The sequence below is a fragment of the Dunckerocampus dactyliophorus genome, chromosome 10 (assembly GCF_027744805.1).
Source record: "Dunckerocampus dactyliophorus isolate RoL2022-P2 chromosome 10, RoL_Ddac_1.1, whole genome shotgun sequence".
NCBI classification, from domain to species: Eukaryota; Metazoa; Chordata; class Actinopteri; order Syngnathiformes; family Syngnathidae; genus Dunckerocampus; species Dunckerocampus dactyliophorus.
The window spans coordinates 8,292,541-8,316,012 of NC_072828.1; the positions used below are offsets into that span (position 1 = coordinate 8,292,541).

Below are 23,472 nucleotides of genomic sequence, written 5' to 3' on the forward strand. Positions count from 1 at the left end.
TAAATCAGCTTTATGCAAATTCTTCCATTTTCCTTAGTTTTTTCTTCTTTTTTCGTGTTCAGTGAGAGAAATCTCGTCTCTGTTGAGCTTCGACAAGTGCGTCCAAGCCAGACCGACTATTGGAATGATTTGCTGTTTTTAGCCAAACAAGTCTTGCCGGCTGCTTACTTGGACGTAAAGGCGCTTTAAAAAAAAAATCCTTGTTGTTTTTGCAGCTTAGCTAGCAATGCTTCAGACATCCGTGCCGGTTCATCATCAGTTTTTGTGCATGTGAAATTGTAGTCCTAAAACGCAGCCATCTGCTCTCCACAAACTAAACGCACGGCTTTACCTCTGACGTCACTAAATAAATACTTAGCAGCCCATCTTTTGTTAAAAATTCTCCATTCAACATCAAGCTTCCTTTTTTTTTTAGCATGAGAGGACATTTTTGTGGGTAAAGTCACAGACAAAGTGCAGATAATAGTGAGCGAGGCAGAAAAATACACATTTGAAAATGAAAGCTTTTCAATTTTAATCAACGCATGAAGTAACTTTTTTAAATCTTATTTTCTAATTTGGATCAACCTTATGTGGGACAGATCCCGGCAGGCAAAAGGCTGGATGTGGCCGTCCGTACTTTACCTCGTACTTGTCAACATTTGCATTTGTAAAAAAAAGGGACTTTTGGAAAATAAGGAAAAATGAAGGAAAATAAGGGAAAATGTTGTTTCTATGCCAATTTTCAAAAACATAAGGAAAAATCTCATTTCAAACAACACCCTAACCCCCAGACCAATGCCAAATTTCCCAGCCGGTAGGAGGTTTTGGAAAATGAACGAGATTTTCCCTTACTTTCCTTCATTTTCCTTATTTCCTGTTCCCTTATTTACAAATGCAAATGTTGATGGGTGTTGCTGGTACTGCCTAATACTGTAAGACTGCCTACTGCGGTGCAACCATGTTATTTAACTGGCATGCTTTTACTTTGAAGGTCTGACTTACCGGCTACAGGATGTGTTACGTCGATGTTGCCTGAGTGTTGTGGAAGCGCTGCTGCTCCAGCAGAACCGGAGACTTTTTGATATTTGAAACTATTAAAACGGGAGGGCGCCAGGAAAGAAGGGCAAAATACGGGAGTTTCCTGGGGAAACTGGGAAAGTTTCACAGGTATTCTTTACCCAGCTGTGTGTAAAAAAAAGAAAATAAGTATCTGCTCATTCAAGAGTACAACTTCAATGGCTGATTTGTGTGGAAATGAGCGGCCTGTCGGTGGATCCGTGTGTGTACCGTGCATGCTGAGTGTGCACGGGTGTCGTGCACATGCCTCAGCCTTGAAGTGCAGCACATGTGAACCTGCGATCCTCTGGAGAGGAGCCAAATGGGATCAAGTGCGGCGGAATTTCCTTTGCTTGCAGAGACAAACACATCAATTACTTCACATCGGCGCCGAGCCCAGCTCTCCCTCTGATCCCTGCCATCCCTCATCCCCGCTCCATCTTCTCTTCTTGTCCAGCACATCCGTAAGACGCGCCGCGGGGAATTAGGTAAACGTATGCAAAAAGATGACTTGAATGCATGGTGCCCGCCATTGTCTATAAAAAGCTTTAAATATGCAAATGAGGGGGCGGGGGCGTGCAGGTGGCTTTGCATGTTGAAACACAGCCTGAGGGAATATCTGCACACTTTCATGTCCTCTTTAAATCCTCTCTACCCCTTTTGTGGGTTTGCTAGCACAAATAAACGCACACTTGCCCAGCAGCCTCCGCTCAGGAATTGACGGTAATCAATCACCAGCGTGTCAGAGAATCTCTTCACCAGGGAAATATTAGCCAGGCCGGTGATTGGCAGTTAAATACGTTAGTGCTCGGCCTCGTATTACCACGGCTGCAGAGCGAGAAACCGCACACGTCTCTAATTACGCTGGAATATCTTTCTACATCCGCCGCTAATCAACACTCCATCCGATTCATGGATGCTTCATCTCGGGGGACCCGCACAGGAAGTGTAGCTCACCTTGTTTGGAGCTGATCACAGGGCGCTGGCGGAGGAAGAGGTCTCACTCTGCGTCGTTGGATCAACTCTACAACTATGCTAGTGCATGTTAACACTAAATAAACACAATACAAATATAAGGCATTCAGAGGACGCATTCAACGTTGATATGTAGTATCCTACACTGGTCACTAGGTGTCAGTAATGTTACTGTATTGTTCGGCGAAGCACACAAGCACCAGACTTGCTCGCTGGAACAACAGGCTTTTATTGCAAGTTTGAATTATCTGACAACGGCCACAACTCAGCTTTGAATCCCTGACGTCACTTCCTGCTACCCCCCACCATAGGCGTGTTATTTCATGTCTAGAGGGCTCTAATAACGTTAAAAAAAACGTATTTAGAACGTTGTAAACAGGGTTTCTGTGCTCTAACTGCAAAAATATTCCATTTATAAGTACGAAAATCCCGGTTTAAACAGGGGATTAGTGTATAGTATTTGTACTGCATTTAAACGTTTTCTTATTAAATTACGTGTTCTTCTTTAATTGTATTTTTTGATTGTGGTCCATAAAAAACTAACTAAGGGGTCACAAATTGCCCCCAAGCTACATTTTGGACACCTCTGGTTTGCAGTTCATTTCCATAACATTCACTTTAAGACCTATTGTCAAATTCTGAAAGCTCCAAAACCCTGTTGTCGTACAAACAAATGGCCAAAACAGTTGTCTATTTAACAGTGTATTTGGAAAACAGGATGAAGTACATTTGCACCTTTTGGATGTCAGAAAGATCTAAAGACAGAAAAACTTTGAGGCTCACTCACGAGAACATAAGTTCCTCACAGATAAAAATAAAGATAATATAAGAGAACTGGTGAGCAACGTGAGAAGGAGAGGGACAAAGATAAACAACAAAGTGACCCAAACAAGCTGAGATTACCGGAACAAGCGCTTTCCACTCCACACAAACCACAGGCTCCGGTGTCGCTGGATGCCGGCGCTCGCCATCAATATGGATGAGGATGCGAATCGTGTCCCTGCATCCTTCGCAGCGAGGACGCAGACACTTGGGTGACAAACCGTCCTCGGCAAACTCAGCCGAGCAGCTGATTGGACTTATCGGATCCTTCCTCTGCTCGGGAAACACGTCTTCACGCTCCCAACAACAAACAACACCATCATGGCAACGGATTATAGACGTTTTCAAATCAAACTCACCGACATGCAATACTTTTTTATAAAGGATTGCAGGTTGTTTCAGTAAACACAGTGAACACGTATATAAAATATGAGTTTTTAAAATATTGGCGCAGGTGTAGACATAGCTTCTTTTCCTCAGGCTAGATGGGACAAAACAGATGTTTGACTAACTGAAAAGTCCAACTTTGGAACGAGTCTTTCAGAAGGATGCAGCACGAAATGATATTTAACCTTCAATGTTCTCTGTAGCCACAATATTAGGTACGCCCGTGCTCTCCTCTAGCGTTGCATTCCACCATTCCTGTTCCCGCAAGCACTTGCAAATGTTCATCTACTGCCTGAACATATTCTTGTGCATGCGTGTGCCTGCGTGCATGTGCTTTCAACTTCACAGCGAGTAGAAAAGCTCAGTCAAACACAGCGTGTGAGCTCAGCTGCCGTGTTTCTTGACAGCAGAAGGATGTTTGAGCCTCCGTCGGCCTGTCGGCTCTCTGCTGCTTATTCGCACAAATATTTAAGTAGGCAAAAAGCACACACAAGCGCACAAAGGAAGCGGAAACACACACACACTTTCTAAGGTTGTTCGGCAGCAACATGGATGGCGTGTGATACTTCAGAGCTTTGATGTAGGCTATCGCGCTGAGCTGTCAACTGGCAGTAGTCACTGCGTTGCGTCTTTTCGTGTCATCTGTCATCATCGAAAACTTGTAGTGTTGGAAAAAATGTATTTAAAAAAATTATTTGTTATACACTAGTGGCTTGGTTAACATCATTAATCTGTTCCAGAAGGTTACACTCAAACTAAACGGACTCTAACCAAAGCAAATTTTCCCATAGAAAATAATGTAAATCCAATTAATCCGTTCCAGACACCCAAAAATGTTCACACAAAACACATTTAGTAGACAATAATTATAGTTTTACATGTAGGAAATGATGCAAAAATAATTACAAATAACAAATGAATGGACAACTGGACATTTAACATCACTTTTACGTAGTTTTGTGGGGAAAAAACCCCCCACAAAACCATCAATTAAAATAATAATACAAAATAAACACGTTATTCTGCTGCAACCACAAAAATGTAAAAAAATATATCTAATAACTCGATGTCAACCTTCTACGACCAACAAACATGTATCTTGCCTTTTAATATAGAAAATTAAAAACAACAACCCCTGTGCACCGCAGCCGATGAAGGAGTCACTTCCGTCACATTTACATACCTCTGAAATGACGACAGTGTTCTCTTTAAGTCTCTCATCAAGGACAGCACACATCCACAACACTCATTATTCACACTCCTACCATCAGGCAGACGCTACAGGAGTTTGAAGTCCAGGACCACAAGGCTGGCAAACAGCTTTTACCCACAGGCCATCAGGCTTCTCAATGAAGCACTCACACACGCCACACGCAACACACACTCATAGCACTTTATTTATTTATTTATTTATTTGTATTATTTACTTGCATTAATGTCTCTTCTGTTGTTGCTTAATTTCTTGGTATTTATGTATATGTGTTTATGTTTCTTATGTTCTTATTCTTTCTTGTGTTTTTCTTTCTTTTCCTTGGGAGAATGAACAGAATAAGATTTTCATTGCATGGTATAACTGCTGTTTTACCATGCACATGACAATAAAACTCTCTTGAATCTTGAATCTTTAAGCTGTAAAATCTTGAGATCTTGGACCCTGTCCATCGCCTCCATGTGTTTGTTATGTTGTTAATCTTTCTACAACTCTGATATAAACAAACGCTGTTGTCCTAAAATGCCGCCCATGGCCCACAATGCATTGCGCGATCACCTGCAAGTATTGTGACATTTAGTCTTTAGGTGTGATCCAATATGGCGGCGTAAACAAACTGGATGGTATTTTGGATGCTAAACAAGCAGACGAACGCAAGCCAAGGCAGAATTTTTGCAAAAATTACAGGGGCGAACGTTAACCGAGATACCACTGTTTGAATTTTTTCACACGCTTGGAACCCTGCAGCATAAACAATGATGCAGCTAATTTATGGCTAAAACAACTATGGTTCTCATGATGTTTAGAGTGTTGAAAGAGAAAGTGGTGCATTTCCACAATAGAAGCTAATACCACACATGTTGAAGTCTTACGCAGCTATCATGCTTTCATTTGACAAATCTTAAGTAAGTTTGATCAAGTGTAGAATTACTACAGCTTCTGCAGGGACTGCTTGGACTGAGGCAGCTGTTGAACTCCAATGAAAAAAAGCATCTCACGTCTCACCGGAGCTAACAAATGACACTGGGAATGCTGAGTGCAGGTAGGATTACAAGTTTTACAGTGTGTCGTCCTGTGTAAATGTCCCATCTTACAACATGGACACCTGCGGCTTATGGACAAGTGCGGCCTACATGTACAACATTTAAATTTGGTAGGTGCAGCTCATATTCAGTTGCGCTCAATAGTCTGGAATTTGCGGTATTCCTTAATAAATGTAATTAGTTATCATGGACAGTAATTATTGCATTACTTTCAAATATGTCAAACAATTGACAAAGCATGTTTTTAGATGAAACTTAGATGAAACTTAGATGAAACCTTAATATTAAGGGAGAAATAAATCCAAACCTACATGGTCCTGTGTGAAAAAGTGATTGCCCCCTAAACCTAATAACTGGTTGGGCCAACCTTAGCAGCAACAACTGCAATCAAGCGTTTGCAATAACTTGCAATGAGTCTCTTACAGCGCTGTGGAGGAATTTGGGCCCACTCATCTTTGCAGAATTGTTGTAATTCAGCCACATTGCAGGGTTTTCCAGCATGAAGCGCCTTTTTAAGGTCATGCCACAGCATCTCAATAGGATTCAGGTCAGGACTTTGACTAGGCCACTCCAAAGTCTTCATTTTGTTTTTCTTCAGCCATTCAGAGGTGGACTTGCTGGTGTGTTTTGGATCATTGTCCTGCTGCACAACCCAAGTTGGTTTCAGCTTGAGGTCACGAACAGCTGGCCAGACATTCTCCTTCAGGATTTTTTGGTAGACAGCAGAATTCATGGTTTCATTTATCACAGCAAGTCTTCCAGGTCCTGAAGCAGCAAAACATCCCCAGATCATCACACTGCCACCACCATACATATTTTACTGCTGGTACGATGTTCTTTTTCTGAAATTCGGCATTACTTTTACGCCAGGTGTAATGGGACACACAACTTCCAAAAAGTTCAACTTTTGTCTTATCAGACCACAGAGTTTTTTCCCAAAGGTCTTGGGGATCATCAAGATGTTTTCTTAGACGAGCCTTAATGTTCTATTTGTTCTGCAGTGGTTTTCGTCTTGCAACTCTGCCAAGCAGGCCGTTTTTGGCCAGTGTCTTTCTGACATTGCCAAAATCAAGGAAATAGTGTTCAAGCCAGATTTAGAGAGACTAATAAATGCCGTGGTCTCCTGCAGGCTGGACTACTGTAACGGCCTTCTCACCGGGCTCTCTAAATGAGCTGTAAAACAGCTGCAGTACATCCAGAATGCTGCTGCTCGAGTCCTGACTAGAACCAGGAAATATGACCATATTAGTCCAGTACTCAGGTCTCTGCACTGGCTTTTTGTCGCTCAGAGAATAGACTTTAAAATAGCGCTGCTCGTGTATCTTCATGGTCTTGCAAACTAAGTACATCTCTGACATGTTAGAGTAACATAAACCATCTTGCACTCTAACAAGCTCAGGGAGTCGTCTCTTGCGGGTGCCCAGAGTCAGGACTAAACACGATGAGTCGGCGTTTCAGCTTTATGCTGACAAAATCTGGAACCTGTGCCTATGTATGCTGAGGTTTTTTGACAGTCCCACACTGTACTCCCCCTTAGGAGCTTAGTTTGGTATTGTTTTTTTTCGCTCCCCACTTCTCTTGTTGGATGGGTGGGTGTGTGTGTGTAGGGGGATCACTTTTTCCACACAGGGCCAGGGAGTTTTTCCTTCCCTCTGTCGCCAAGTCCCTGCTCAGGTGGGCTTCAGTTGGTTTGCTTTAATGTATGAGGAGCGTGGTTCTGGACCTGCTCCATGTGTAAAGTGCCTTGAGATAACTTTGACGCTATATTATTTAAATTGACTTGACAATATTTCAAGTTTGTATTCGACAAGTCAGGAAGTCATGGAAGTTCTTTATTGCTCAGTGCTGCAGCTTCTTATGGAAGTTTCCGTCTCTCTCTCTCTCTTTTTTTTTATAACAAAAATTGGATTCTTCTGAGCCTTGAATTAAGTGTTCTACCTGACGCTTTCTTCTGGTGAGTCATTTACGTTCAACACAAAGTGGGGCATTAGCATATGAAAGTGGGAGCTGTCGAGCCGCGTCAAAAATGACAAAGCAGCTTTCACGACTTCCAAACAACAAGCCTCGTCCTCTTTCCTCTCTCGTCAACTCTCGTGCACGTGCAGCTCGGGGGCTGGAGGCTGTTTCGAATATTCTGATCATTTTGTTTAGTGGTGTGGGAATATTAATACAAACGGTTCTCAGTAAGATAGGGTACAATTGCACAATCATAAACATATTGTTGGATTGCTACCTCTAACTGAGCATGTTGTGATATATTTATCAACCACATGACAACGCTAGCAATGCAAATCAGCTCAAATTCACGCAGCGCCCATCATTTGCGTGCCTAATGGTGTGTCCAGGATGCTGAGCTTCCCTCTCATCCGTCTCTGTCTGCAAACTCTGCTCTCACAGATGCATGGCTCCACCGGCGGCGTCACGGCACAGACAGATGTTGTCTTCAGTAGCCGCTAACGCTGCGCCTCCATCATGGAGAACAAATTGTGAGTCATTATAAGCCTACTCGACCACATAAATACTGTATTACGTGTCTGTCAATACAGTGGAGTCCTCTAAAGATCTTGCTCTGCCTCACAGCGTCGCAGTAGATGTTGGAATTCATCTTTCCCCTATGTGAACCGCAGCTCCCCAGTGCCGGCAGCACTCGTGCAGCCACCACCATGTTTGACTATGTTACTACCCCCCCGCCCCATACTCTTATCTAACTGATAAGAGTTGCAGTAATTTGTTTGTCTTGACTACACTGACAATAGTAGTTTGTCAAGTTTTTGTATATGCATAAAGCCTACTTCCGGTGGTTACCAAATAATATGGATGCATTTTGTCGCTGTAGTAGAATCCAGGTTACTGCCATGATTTTATTTTAAAGCTTACTTTGAACCGAACAGGAAGTCACTGTGTGCATGATTTAAAGCTATGTACCTAGACAGTAGTTTCGTCACTTAGCGATAATGATGGCGTTAACAATTCTACAACACTTCGCGACATAAACAAACCCATTTTTCATAGAAATGTCGATGTCGACTTCAGCATCACTTTTTTTGCAATAAGAAGAACACGGTGGGCCAGGAAGATTTGGTGAACATAGACGAGTTGTCAATATAAACAGGTTTGAGTGTGCAGTAACCCCTCGTTAATCACGGTCAAACCAGACTCGAACATGATAAGTGAATTTCCACGAAGTAGAATTTGTTATACGTATATTAATTTAACATTTTCGTAGTTAGAGCATATAAAACCTGTTCACAACCTTCTAAATATTTTTTTTTAACATTGTTAGAGCCTTCTAGCCATGAAATAACAACCTTGTTGTCACCTTTACACTCGTATGACATAATATAGAAAACATAATAAAAGAAAATAAGACATATTAGACATAAAAAAGACATAATATGGACTCACATGGCCTAGTGGTTAGCATGTTAGCCACACAGTTAATTGGTGACTCTAAATTGTCCATAGGTATGAATGTGAGTGTGAATGATTGTTTGTCTATATGTGCCCTGCGATTGACTGGCGACCAGTCCAGGGTGTACCCCGCCTCTTGCCCGAAGTCAGCTGGGATAGGCTCCAGCATACCCGTGACCCAAGTGAGGATAAGCAGCATAGAAAAGATGGATGGAGTCACATGTTTGCATTGGAAGAGTTGTTGTTGTTCCTATTCTAGACAGTACTTCCTGCGGTGGCTATTGTCTCATCAGTGTAACGTTACTGACACCTAGTGACCAATGTAGTATACTACATAGCATAACAAACTCTTTGAATGCGTCTTCTGAATGCCTTATATGTGTATTTTAGTTCATTTATGCTTAATGTAGGCAAAAAACATAAAAAAATTTGCTTAAATATGCAGATTTTTTGACTAATAATAGATTGTATTCAATCATGATAGCGTGATGATTTATTAATTAATATTTTTTCATAAACGGTGATAGAGTGAAGCTGCAAAATCCGTAGTGTGAAGTGGCGAGGGAGTATTGTACTGCTGTTTAAGCTGTGCATTGATTACTCTAAAGTACATCCTAGTTGAAACGCTTGCTGAAATGTGAGGGCTATTAATGATTTGATCAGTATACTTAAAGTAAATAATTAGCTTTCATGCAGCAGCTACAACGCAGAGGACGTGTCCTCACGGCTCCTGCGATTGCCTTCTTGAGGGAAGTCATCAAATGAGGCGAGTATCTCCTCGAGAGGACCGAGCACGATGGCGAGCTGACGTGAAGCGTAGCAGATATGAGGAGGCAAACACTGGCTCCAATCTCAGCTGTCAGTCGAGTGCGCACGGCGGGCATCATGAGCCGTAAGACACACACACACACACATACACACACACAAAGCAAACACCGACAATGCACAAGGTTCCTTATTAAAGACAAACACACGTTTGCCCTCCCTCTGCTGTGAGGCAGCATCACTTTCACACCAACCACAGGTCAGGAAGGAGCTCTAATTTCATCCTACATATGTGTGTGTGTGTGTGGGTGAGAGTGTGTGCGTGTGTGTTCGCATCAGGCCTGCTCAGCAGCACACAGTCATGGTCATGTATCGCCATCACCAGCTGTTGACGAAGAGAAGGCAAACGACAGCAATGACCTTTATCTGCCCTCAAGATGCTCCACTTTGCTATTGGGAGGACCAGGGGCAAAAAAGTCTCCATAATGTTTTAGAAAGTCTTCCCAGAAGAGTGGAAGCTGTCCTCATTGCAAAGACGGGACACTTGCTGTCGCAGCCCCACTACTTTTGTCCATGTAGCTCCATATGTGATGCTAATTCTTTGCTACAGCCCAACAGCAGGATGGTGGAATGTTGTGGAGGACGGGGAGGAGACGTGAGAAGCCGAAGGGGAGGAAAGGAGGACGGGAGGGAGGCGAGACGTTGAGAGTGGGCCTCCCACTGGGGCTGTTGTGGAGACGACAGAAGCAGCTAATTACACAGACATCACACACTTAGCATACACAATGTGCTTCTTGTTTTTAGCCCATCAAAGCACCTCCGACTGCTCACAACAAGTCAAGCAAAAAGAAGACGAAGGTTCTGCTTGCGAGCTCACCTCGGTCATGAAGCTGCACGTGAATAAAACATTGACATTTACGAGGACGAGGCCCCATACGAGGACGAGGCCCCAACAGGACGGCTCTCTCTGGTTGTCTTTTTGACAAGAGTGGGGATGCGCTCCACTTTCCAGCCTTTAAAAGATAAAAACTCACAAGAAAAAAAAAAGGAAGCTGTTTAAACTTTAATTGCCAGAGAAGAAGAATGGCTGCGTGAGTGACTTTAAGCTGATTGTCTCTGAGGGATGCGCTCTGCCTCGCTCATATTGTAAGTTTGAAGCAAACAGAATCTTTGATGTCAGAGGCGCCGGTGATCTACTTTCTGATGGATCCCCCAAAACTACCAACTATCTGCTTATCCCAAATGATTTTTTGGTTTTACATGTAGAAACCGCTTCGAAATGCATGTAAATTCCGAATGAAAGGGTGTCCAAACTGCAGCCCCGTGGCTATTTGCAGCCCTCCTCTGTTTTTTTATTGGCCTGCGGCACATTCTAAAAATATAATTTAACAAGTAAACTAAAAAACAAGAAAAACTGAAAAATCTGCAAGAATAAATTTAAAATATTCATTTTCTAATGAGAAAAAGTTGAGATATTATGAGAACATTGAAATATTATGAGGAAAAATTAAGTCATTTTAGTAGCAGTTGAAATCATTTAAAAGTTGAAATAAAAAAGTAGTTTTTTTAAGTTGTAATATGAGAAACAAACAAAACAAAATAAAGTAGTGTGTCCGTGGGTGTACCCTGTCCGTGACCAAAGTGTAGCTGGGATAGGCTCCAGCATACCTGTGCCACCCAATTGAGCTCAAGCGGCATAGAAAATCAATGAATGAAGTCATAAATACAAGAAAGAAATGTACTGGAAGAAAGTATAAATAGTTGAAAATTTGAAAAAAGCAGCTGCAATTTTGTGACAATAAAGTCAAAATATTTGTTACGAGTGGATCGGCGCTGGACCCCAGCTGCAGAGGCAGGAGGCAGGTGAGCAGGTAAGTGAGTCTTTAATTGAGTTTAACGAGAACAAAAGCCGATGGTGCGTGGGTAAGGCAGCAGAACAAAAAAGCACCATGGATACCAAGACTTGGTGGAAGGCTGAGGGAGTACTCTTGGAGACGCCGGGAAGGGCTAGGTCCTCATGAGGAGAGCATGAGTTTAGCAAGTAAAGCGGCAAATGTGACCAAGGTCCAAGAAACTAGAATACAGTTGTCCATGTCCGTGGCACAAACCGCAAGGAATAAGCCAGCGTCTCCCAGGTGCAGTACATCAGCTTAAAAAGAGGTGGGGGCTCATCAGAGGCAGGTGTGCCCTGTAGTCCCGCCTCCAGCCGGAGAAAGGGCTCCTGCAGAAAAGACTACGCCCAGGAGAAGGCAGGGAAAGCAGATGGCAAAGACAGGAAGTGAACCATGACAATATTAAGAGAAAAAGTCGTATTTTCACAAAAAAAGTCTTACAAATGTTATGGGAATAAACTCATAAAATTAGGAGGAAAATTAATGTCATTTTAGTAGCACAGAGTTGATATTAAAGAAAAAAAATAGATTTTTTTTAAAAAAGAAACAAACAAAACAAAATAAAATCGTAATTTTTCTCAAATTATTGTGAATAAAGGCTTGACATTACAAAAAAAACTTTAGAAAGTTTATTTAAAAAGGCGACAGCAAAAGACAGCCCTGGGTTAAAGGAACATTCAACGTCACTTTTTACCAGATTGATGATTGCCGATTGTGGCAGAGAGAGACACTCGGGCACCGCCTTCGTGTTTTGCTTATCTATTTAATCGAACGGTGTTTCTCACTTTCTTTATCAAATTACAACTTTCTTTGGCTCCATTTTGGGTTATTTTGTAGCTGTGATCAAAAGAAAAAGCACAGACTTGTGGAGTAACTGTGTTAGCAATCGCTGATGCCATCATAGGCGGGCGACGGGGCTGACTTCTGGTTCCTGTCTCTATAAGCTAATATTCTGCTAACAAGTATTAATAACACGACAAGTCATCCGCCATGTTGTACGCTGACCGGCAAAATTTGGGGGCTAAAAACACACTAACCGGGCATACGCTAACCGAGGTCACACTCTAGAGTTGAGAGAGTTTGAAAAGGCCCAAAATCAGAGTGGCTAATTGCTGATGCTAATGGAAACAGGCTCTCCCCAGGTTGAGTGAGCTGGTAATCCTGCTTCTGGTTCTGCCTCATGACAACCAGGCCTGCCGTTGGTTCCGCCTCCCCGGCCCACCGCAGCCTTGCCAGTCTCCCTTTGATCAGAAAGCGAAGCGACGTCGCCTCCTTTAGTGGCGTCACTTCTCATTTGGGTGGTGTCGCTTTGATGTGAACACACATTACGCCGCTTCTTTTATTGAGAGCCGTGTCGGGCCCTCCCCGCTTCCGCTCGGCACTCGTTAATGAATAATTTACCTGAGTGGATTCTTCCCCTCCATGCGGCCCACACACTCCCACAGGCAGGAGGTCGCGGAAAGGGAGAGTTGGGGGGTGGGGGATATAAATAGCTCATCATGGCCCTCGGTGGTGCCTACGACATCTGGCCGGCCCATATGGCATCCTGGTCGGATTCCCATCCTGAGTCAATACTATGAGTGTAAAGAATCTAATGAGTCAGAATCAACAGGTGTGCATTCCAAGATGGCCGAGGTAGCTCAGATCAGCCAAGTTTCTCAACAACCAACAAAATCTTAGGTCTTATTGCTTTAAGACAAGCGACAATCCTTTCATTTCGAGGGTATTCCAGTCAATATGGCCGACATACTGTAGCTGAGATTAGAGGTCTGTATGTGAAAAATGAAACACAGCCTAGATTAGACCATTACACAGGAAAACAAAAGAAAAAGTGTAAATGGCCCAACAATGGCACCTGCAAAGCAAAATGGCCGACTAGCTGTGCGTCTTACAATGCAGTGGAACATCGGTTAGCGTCCGCCCTGGCTAGCGTCGAAAATTTTGCCTCCGTTTATGTACATTTTCCTGTTAGCAAACAATAAGGTGCACGTCTTGTTGTGTTATTAACACACTGCGTGAATCCAACTGTGTTCATAATGTGTTTTTATCCTAAAATGTCCTTTGTTTCTAACAAAGAAGCAAGCTTGCTAAGTTACAAAATAGCAACGGAACTCGAAATCAGCTACGTAGCCCGTCTATGATGTCATCGGTGGTTGACTCTCAGAAATGTTACCACAAAACACGTTTTTTTTATAATTTTACAAGCATAAAATAATTCTAAATGCATATAAATGATGAATGAAAGGGATAAATTCACATTTAAGGTTACTTTTACCTTCACTGAAGACATTCTTCATGTGAGTGTTCCCAAAGACACGATGTGGCAGCGAGGCACCACACGGACATTACCTTCCTGTTTTGTCATGAGTTATATCTTTAATTCAATTCATTCAACAGTGTTTTTAAACTTCTTTATCAAAATATTTGCACTTTCAACTTTCTTTGGCTCTATTTTGGATTATTGAGGAGAGAAACACCATTGAATTGAAGAAATAACTCATGTCAAAACAGGAAGGTGGTGTCAGTGTGGTGTCTCGTTGCCACATTGTGTCTTTGGGAACTGTTACATCAAGAATCACGCCTTCAATGAAGGCAAAGGTAAAGGTGAATGTTCATTTATCCCTTTCATTCATCAGCTATAGATATTTATATGCATTTCTTATTGTTTTCTGCATGTAAAACTGTGATTGTAAAACCATAAAAATGTGTTTTGTGTTATCACATTTGGCTTTCTGGAATGGATTAAGTAAAAACATGAATTCTTTTGGGAAAAACTGATTCAGTTAGCGTCTCTTTGGGTTAGAGTAGGGCCTTGTGGTACGAATTAATGACACAAACCAAGGTTCCACTGTATGTTAGTGATGTGCAATACCACTGGTTTTGTTTCCGATCCTGACGCTGAGTAAAAGTTAGGCTGGTATTGGTGAAATTCATCTAATGTCTGTGGTCAAATTTAAAATGTAATGTATTTCATATTATAGCATAAAGATTCCAAGACATTTATATGAATTAAATGATTAATTTAATAATTAATTTGAGTAAATTATATATTTATTTTAAACCAATAAGCATATTGAGGTAGATAATATAGAACTACAGAAAACACAGAGGACAAAATCATATCAAATATGTGAAAATGGTATTTTAAACAATAAAAAAAAGAAAATAAGTAAAAATAAACAAACCATGAAGTCAATATGAATTAAGGGGGACTTGTGTGTACACAAACAAATGTAAAACAAAGATGTATGTTGTTATGTGCGACAGATCTACAGGCTACACTAAAGAACTTATTCTTTATTCAATCACAGCTGTTATTGTTTGTTCACATTGTTTTGTTTTCATGATGAAAGAATTGACAAGGCACAGAACATGAGGGTTTGGGGGTGTCGGGCTTCTGGGTGGAATTTCGCATTGGACAAGGGCGTGCTGTGGCCTCTGCTGGTGGGCTTGGCTTGGCCTTCCCTGGGCTTCTGGGTGTGTGTGTCTGGGTCTTTGGCGTTTAGGTGCTCTTCATTGCTCAGGGCTTGCTGCTCTCTGGCGGGGGCTGGGGCCACAACAGCCTGCAGATGGCGCTCTGTGGCGCCTGGGCTCGTGGATGCTTCTGTTTGGAGCCTTGCAATGATGAGGTCCAAATGGTAGGATAATAGGTGTCACCTTGAAAGCATGTTTTTGACATGTCGGTGGCACGATGAAGAGGAATGTTGAATGACAGTACAAAAGAACTATCAAAACTGTTGGTGCGCCTATGGATCATACACCCTTGTGGGTTTGGCCATTTTGGCTCCTCGTTGGAGGGCGGCGGGGTTTGCAGGGGCTCTGGGCCTTTGACTGGTGCATTCGAGAGCTGGGGGAGGTCTGTGGAGGTCATGGTGTGCTTTGGCTTTGTCCTGGGCTCTTGCCTGGGGGCCTGACGTCCCCACCTTTTTGTGATTTGTGCATATGGACGCAGACAGAGAACAAAATCTATAACTGAATTAGTGACTGCTGTGATACGGAGAGGGGGTAGGATTTAATAAGCTCTGCTTCTTCCTGCTCCCTTTCAGACATGTGGAGCAGTGAATTGTGAATATTTTCTGTATTTCAATGTAACATTCTATGCCTGTTTGAAATAAATCAAACTAAACAAAATTAAGATAAATGATTGATTATGAAGAACCTCTATAAGAATGAAAACTTTATTCACAATTCACACATGGCTCCGTTTACGATCGGTCATTGTTTCAACAGACAAATGGCTGAAGTATCAAGATTATCGATATTTTTATTTGAGTATCGATTTTAGCATATGAAGAGATGGTATCGTAAGTATTGATATTTCAGGATCGATCCGCACATCATTACTGCATATGGCATTTGATGATTTTCGTGCGTAATGTCACAATGACAATTTTTACCAGGATACCCATGCTCGTAAAATTTGGCATGTTTTCGAGTACAGTCGTCCCTCACTATATTGTGTTTTTTTAAAATAATCAATTAAGAAATGATTGCTGTTTTGTGGTTGACTATGGCCTATTACAGTATTAGTCAAAAAATATTGAAAGCCGAGTTGTTTGTAGTATTCTGGTCACTAGGCATCAGTAATGTTATGAGACACTTGTACATTACCTTTCACATGGCATGGAGATCGGCTACTGAGCCAGCAGAGCTGAGCCGACATGCCATGGCTGAGATCCAGTGAAAAAAAGGTTCCATGTGAAGATTTTGTCCTTCTTCCCCACTCCATTTGAAACACTTTATTAAGCTTAGAATAAGTAAATTGGAGAGGCTAACTAGTTAGGTCGGTAGCTTGCTATGATAGCGAAGGCCCTCTGTTATGTCCCTGCAGAGATACCGTAGCCTGCGCAATGTGATGTAAATATAAAATAATAGGAGTGACTATTGGGGTGTTATTTCATGTCGACAAAGCTCAAATAATGTTAAAACTCATATTTAGAAAGTCATAAACATGATCTAATTACGAAAATATTCCATTTATTAATATTGAATCCTAATTCACTTATCGCGGTCGGTTCTGGAACCAATTTACCACGATAAAGGAGGGATGACTATATGAAAGCCCTCAAAATAATAATAATGGTAGAGGACAATAGTGATAAGAAAAAACCTAAACCGTTTTTTTCTTTACATTTATTTAATGGCTTAGCATACCTTGACCCACATTGGATGGATATTAGCGTGTTTGATGAATTAAAATGTGAAGAATATCATCTTGGTCCTGCGCATTTTCATTTTTTTTATATGTGCCCTCAAGGGAAAATTGTTTTGTTTCAAAGTTTTGGCTCATGTCACATTTTAGGCATTTTTCTGTGAGGCTTTGTAGTGTGTGTGTGTGTGTGTGTGTGTGTGTGTGTGTGTGGTGCATAAAAAGATACAGTGAGTGTGTTATGTGTGATGCTCCCCTCCTGGCAACAGTGTGAAACACTGCCAGCCACTGCAGCTCTTGACCTGCTCATGAGCGAGCACACACACACACACACACACACACACACACACACACACACACACACACACAGGGCAGTGTGGGATGTTAGCGTACATGGTGCGCCCTGCGGCAAACGATCGGCATCAGGAGCTCCCGAGAGGCCACACCGGCCCTTGTTTTCCCACCTCATGAATATGAAGGCCAAAAGAGCCCTCAGGTGATTCTGAAGACGACCTGTTTGCTCCTCGTGCCATTGACCGCGCCACTCCCACTCACATTAAGCTAGGCAGACATTCCATGACATGAACCAACTATTGATTGTTCATTGTCTTTGCAGCTTTGAGCCAATCACAACAGAGTAGGTCTAGTGGTCTAGTCGTTAGCATGTTGGCCACACAGTCACAGTCAGGAGATTGGAAAGACCTGGGTTCGATTCTCCGTCGGGCATCTCTGTGTGGAGTTTGCATGTTCTCCCTGTGCGTGCGTGGGTTTCCTCCCACATTCCAAAAACATGCATGTTAGGTTAACTGGCTCCAGCATACCCCCATGACCCTAATGAGGAGAACCAGCATAGAAAATGGATGGATTTCAGTCATCTTGCTCCTTGGTATATTTACATTGCAGAACATTGCAGAAATTACATAAAAATATCTGATTATATGGTTTTTGAGATTTGATTTTACTTTATGCATTAGTTGTATGCATGCAATTATCAGTTTTTCCTCTTTTCATTGACAAAAGCTTTAATAAATTCCTCTAAAATTCCCTTTGTACATGTAATTATGTGTATTAATGTTTCAAAAGATGATAGACGATTTTTCAAAAAACATACATTTGTAAAAATGACTTCAAGAAAATTGTAAAAACAAAATAATTAAAATAATAATGACTTAAATACAATTGTAAAAAATCATAAAAATAAACAAAAAAAATGATTTAACTAAAGGTGTAAAAAAAATTAAAATAAATGCAAATATAAATGACTTTAAAACAGGGGTCTCAAACTTGCGGCCCGCAGCAGACCACCATATCGTATCTTGCGGCCTGTGACTGGACATCAAAGAGTAGTGTAACTGCAGCCCGCAACATCCGGGCAAGCTCAGTGTTCCTTCCATACTTACAGGGGCAAGTAAACACCAACACTGAACTAACAGTGGTGTTATCACATGGATGTATTGTGAATTGTATCGTATCGTGAGGTACCGTGAGATTCCCAGCCCTACTCCCAATACTTGATGCGGCCCAGCCTCACCCAGACTCTACCTCCACTGGCCCCCAGGGAAATTGAGTTTGAGACCCCTGATTTAAAGTGTAAAAAATAAAAGTAAATAAAAAAGAAAGACTTAGATAACATAAAGAAATAAAACAAAAAATATTTAAATAACGGCGTAAAAAAAATAAATAAATAAATACAAATTAAAATGACTTAGTGTAAAAAATAATTACAATAAATGTAAATAAAAATTCTTTAAATAAAAGTTTAAATATCAATAACAATAAAAATTACTTAAAAGGGGAAAAATAATAGAAAATAAATAAAAATGACAAAAATGTAAAAGAAATCACTAAAATAATCAGTAAAAATCAAAATACCTTAAATAAAAGCATAAAATATAAAACAACTTAAATAAAAGCATTAAAAAAATACAAATAACTTAAATAAATGTGTAACAAATAATGTCATGCTCCGTGCTTCAGCCTGCGTGACAGTTTGTTTATTTTCCCTGTATGCCTTGGTTCCGATTTCATGCCTTTATTTTGCACGACTTCCTGTTTTGTTCTGTTCTGTTTTCGGCTGCCTTTACTTTTCTGTTCTAACTACCTGCCGCTCATTTGCGCTTTGCTCTATTTAGTTCAGCTGTTAGCGTCATCCTGCATTGGAGCATCGCATGTTCTGCATGTTTCTGTTGCCTCATCCCTCTTTCTGCTCTGCTCCATTTATGAATTAAATGACTTTTACCTGCGCTTGTGTCCCGTCTCTGCATCTTGGGATCGTCGACCACACAACACCATGCCTCGCCGTGACAAATAAAAATAAAAAGGACTGAAATAAAAGCGGGCCGCAACTTTATGACCTTTGTTTGAGACCATTTGAGAACCCCTGATTTAGTCAGTCAAGTCCCTTAATAAGCAGAATAGGACCCCTTTAATCTTTACTTTCTGTGGCAGCTCGTTTAGGCAGCATGCGAGTCTTGCTCTAATGCTAGGCACAACATTCCAACATCTCCGATGCAAATATTACACCGATCCACTTCCAAGATTCAAACAATTAATCAACTTTTCACATGCATCCTAGAAGACACCGGAGGGACCGTCTCCGTCGGATGAACGCGGATGGAGAGACTCGCAAAAGGAAAAGCAGCTAGCGTCGCTGACGACTTGGCAGCTCATGTGTTTAATTATAAGACGCGCGGCGTGTCGGCTCGTGCGTTCAGCTTCAATCTGCTGCATGTTGTGTGCGAGCGCTCGCATGTGCACACCCACTCGTTCCCAAGGCTGCAGGCTGCGGGAGGCAGCCATCTCCCAGAGAAAGGTTTTAATCATATTCACGTGGCGTCAAAGATGGAGAGGCTGGATGTGTGTGGGCGTGTGCACAGCAGCGCAGCACATTGTTAGCACTTCCATCGCAAACACGCCGTCTCTTGACAAAGAAAACACAAAAAAACTCTCATCTTGAGCTTTTTTTTAAGCAGGTCAGGTGTGAGAGCTGCTGTTTTATGTGCAAATGCTTCTGCTTCTGAAAACTTTGATTCGTGACTCAGTCCTCCACCATTAATTTGTGCTGCCTCCCAGCAGGCTGGCAGCTTACAAGCCACCGGCGGCCATAATGGATGAGACGGCGGCAGAAGATTAAAGTTGTCCGCCTCACCTCGGAGGGCAAAGTCATCTGGGTGAGTAACGGTGGAAAGCAAACAGCCCAACAATCACCATCCACTTCCTCCTTAAAGCTCTTGTCTGCTCTCCTTCAGCCGCTTCCTCCCACTCAGCAAAATGAGGCCTGAACATCTCCATTGTGTTTATGACGTCAAGTGGGTTTGCTTCTGCTGGGAAACAGCAGATATCTCACTTGGAGCTTACAAGGAACCATTGGAATCTTACTGTTAGTTTCAATTGGGTCTTGGTGGCTGTTGTGTGTAATGTGTAACATCTCCACTGATAGAACAGAGTTCTTAATTTGATCTTGTACAGCGTCCAGCATAAATTTGAACGCCATAAAAAGTTTTAGGATATCATGCACCATCAGACACCATCAAATATTCTGCTTTTACAATCATTATAATGTTCACTGGAGCGGTGCAACTGCACTGCATCATACTGAGAGCTGTTTCTAATATTTTGACCCCCCCCCCGTGTAGCGAAATTGAGTTTTTAAAATGTTACAAACAGCTCTCAGTATGATACAGCACAATAATGGTAATGGTTTACCGTAGTTTATTTCAAACGTGCTTAAAAAGTTACGTTGAGGCTCATTGCACAATTCAGCATGTGTGAAAAGTAGCAGCAAGCTTATTTAATTATACCCTTTCTCCGTGTCGCAGCAATTGCTCATAGTTTATCTCATGTGTTCAGTTTCTTTAATAGTAAAAGGAAAGGATACATAGAGTTTGTTCAAGAATTCAAAAAAAAAATTCACAAAAAAATAATATAAAATAGCAAAAAAGAAAAATAAATGAGTAAATCAATAAATAAATGATAAGTAAATAAATTGACTAACATTGTGCAAGTGCAGGATATATGATAAGTAGATGTATTTGTCACATTCTACGAACCTGACAAACGAGTCAAAATTTAAAGTTGGAGTACACTCAGGACTTGCTTATTTTTTGCAGTGTTCAGTCACCACCACATCATAAAAATATGCAAAAATAAAACTGTACAATGTTAAAATAGTGGCACTGATATGTCAGTGATAACAGTCGTGATGTGTGGACGCCACATGATTTTTTAGCTATCACCACATCATAACTTTATACCGTTTTATTCACCTGGAGTCATTTGGATGCATAACTTCAGCCAAGCTTCTTTAATAGCAGCAGACATGAAAGGTAACGAAGTTTTTGTCCTTCGGCCCAGGGTGCGGCCCAGGGTGCATTGGCGGCCCACGGCTGGTGTTTTAGGGGCCCTCTGCCCCTAAATATATATTTTAACAAGGAAAATACCAAAAACTTGAAAAAAACATCTGTAATTTTACAAGAATAGTAAAAATATCAAGAAAAAGAAGTGATATTCTAACGACAAAAAAGTCGCAATTTTACGAGAATAAATTCTGAATATTATGACATTATGTCATTTAAGTAACAAAGTTAAAATATTAAAGAAAAAATGTGTTATTTTTTAAATGTTGTATTATTATGAGAAACAAACAAAACAAACAAAAGTTTACATTTTGGGAAAATTTGGTTGCGGAAAAAGTTCTAATTTGATGGGAATCAAGTCAAAATATTATGATAAGAATGTACAAGAAGAAAGTTTAAATAGTTGGAAAATTACAAAAAAACAATAGCAGAAATGGCAAAAATAGCTGTAATTTTACAAGAAAAATGTATTTTCACAAGAAAAAGTCGTAATTTTATGAGAATAACCCCTAATTAGGGGAGAAGCGGCATAGAAAATGGGTGGTTGGATAAACTCGTGATAATATCGGAAAAAGAATACATTTTAGTAGCATACGGTTGAAATATTAAAGAAAAAATGGTTGTTTTTTTAAAAAAGTAGTAATATTTTGAGAAACAAAAATAAAGTTGTAATTTTTTGAAAATTAGGTCGGGGAAAAAGTTTTAAAATTATGGAAATAAAGTTATAAAAAAAATCATAATATTACATGAAGAAAATATACAACGATTATTTAAGAAAACTTGAAATATTTCAAAAAATGTTTAAAGAACACCGCAAAAACGGGAAAAATTTCAAACCACTAATATGCTTTTTCACCTACTGTATATCACAAAGCTGAGATGCATTTTTTTTTTAAATATACCTTGCAGCCTTTCATACTCCACTATGTGTCCCTCGGTGGAAAAAGTTTGGACACCCTGGTGTTGCAGAAATTGTGTGCACACATCAATAATGACTTCCACTGCAAATCGTTTTACAAGATGCAATTCAGGACCAGTCAATAAAACCATGATATTCCTGTCAGGTTTTTGTGTCCTTTTTTCCCCCTCGATATCCAGGATTAAATCATCAATCAAGAAAAGACCAGACGTGATGCTAAATTGACTATATCATCAATATACCTCAATAATGTAACAATTACAACCATGGAATTTCAATTTCACCTAAGACAAACAGTTTCAAAATACACATAGAACAGCAGATCCTTGGAAAGATCTCTCCAGGTTTGTAGAACATATCATACATAATAAAAAGAATAGAGAATACATTGTAAAGGAAAACTGACTTAATGTGTCAATAATAACATATAATAATAAACATATTGTAGAATTTTTGAAGCAGCTCTTGTATTGGCTCGCACTAGATTGCGTAAGAATCAGGGATGTAAATCTCTTTGCGATGGAGAATTCGATTCGAATTTAGATACACAGATTACAGTGCGACTCAAAAACGATGATATATTTAAGAAACAGAATGATTCGATACGGTGTAGAAATGATACGATTAACTTTGATTCAATGGTTCATGTTGATGGAGACATTAATCTTACATTAGAAAACAAAGAAGCCGATTCTATAAAAGTGGCATTCTTACAGTATTTTCAAATGTGCAAAAGAGCACATATCCCCAAACATGCTGTAAGACAGGGGTCCCCCACCATTCAAACTTTCAGGCTTAGTGGTTAAAAAAAAAAAAAAAAAAAACACAGAAAAAAATAATTAGTAATAACTACATCAAATTTTATGTAAATGGATATCAAAATATTTCCAATTTTGGAAATATTGGACATTATTGTATTCGAAAACTAATACACAACTAGAAATCCCAGTTTTTCATACGGTATTTTGTTTGTTGCGAGCGGCGACATGTCCCTCTTTGTTCAAAGGTCCTTGAACGCACCATGTAACTTTATCCTACAGTGCACAGATAGACGACTACTGTATTTTTTCCCCTTTTTCTTTCACCTCATATTTGGTCCCAAATGCTGATACCATGTGGGAATGCATAAAGGTAAGATTTGATGACGTTATTGAGGGCTAATGTGAATATTATTCTGCTGGATTTGTGCACAACCTCAAGTTCATTCATGCTAGCAAACAGCGACGTATAATCTTCTCTCTGAAAGACAAACTATGGATGGTGGGTCTGCATTCATTGAGTGCTTTTAATTTGATGTCATTCCTGTCTTTGTTTTACACAATACCAAATATATGATAAATTAGATCGCTGTAATGTACACATTGCTCCTATTTACATCCATTCTCGTCTTCAGTCATGGTAATCTATGTTGAATGTGCAATCCTTTGCCGATGACTATCCTTTCGGCGCCATGTTGTTTAAGAGACAGAATGTCAACTGGTTGCGATCTCGTGATACCCAATTTAT

The 23,472-nt window shown here is 40.6% G+C and overlaps 1 long non-coding RNA gene across 1 annotated transcript in view; it reads left to right on the top strand.

Moving 5' to 3' along the window:
• Positions 1–20,325, top strand: part of LOC129189050 (uncharacterized) — a 72,267-nt gene extending 51,942 nt beyond the window's left edge. The window contains exons 2-3 of the long non-coding RNA XR_008572727.1: positions 19,765–19,862; positions 19,941–20,325. This is a non-coding gene — a long non-coding RNA (uncharacterized LOC129189050). The remainder of the gene's footprint in view (positions 1–19,764; positions 19,863–19,940) is intronic.
• The last annotated feature ends 3,147 nt before the right edge of the window (positions 20,326–23,472 follow it).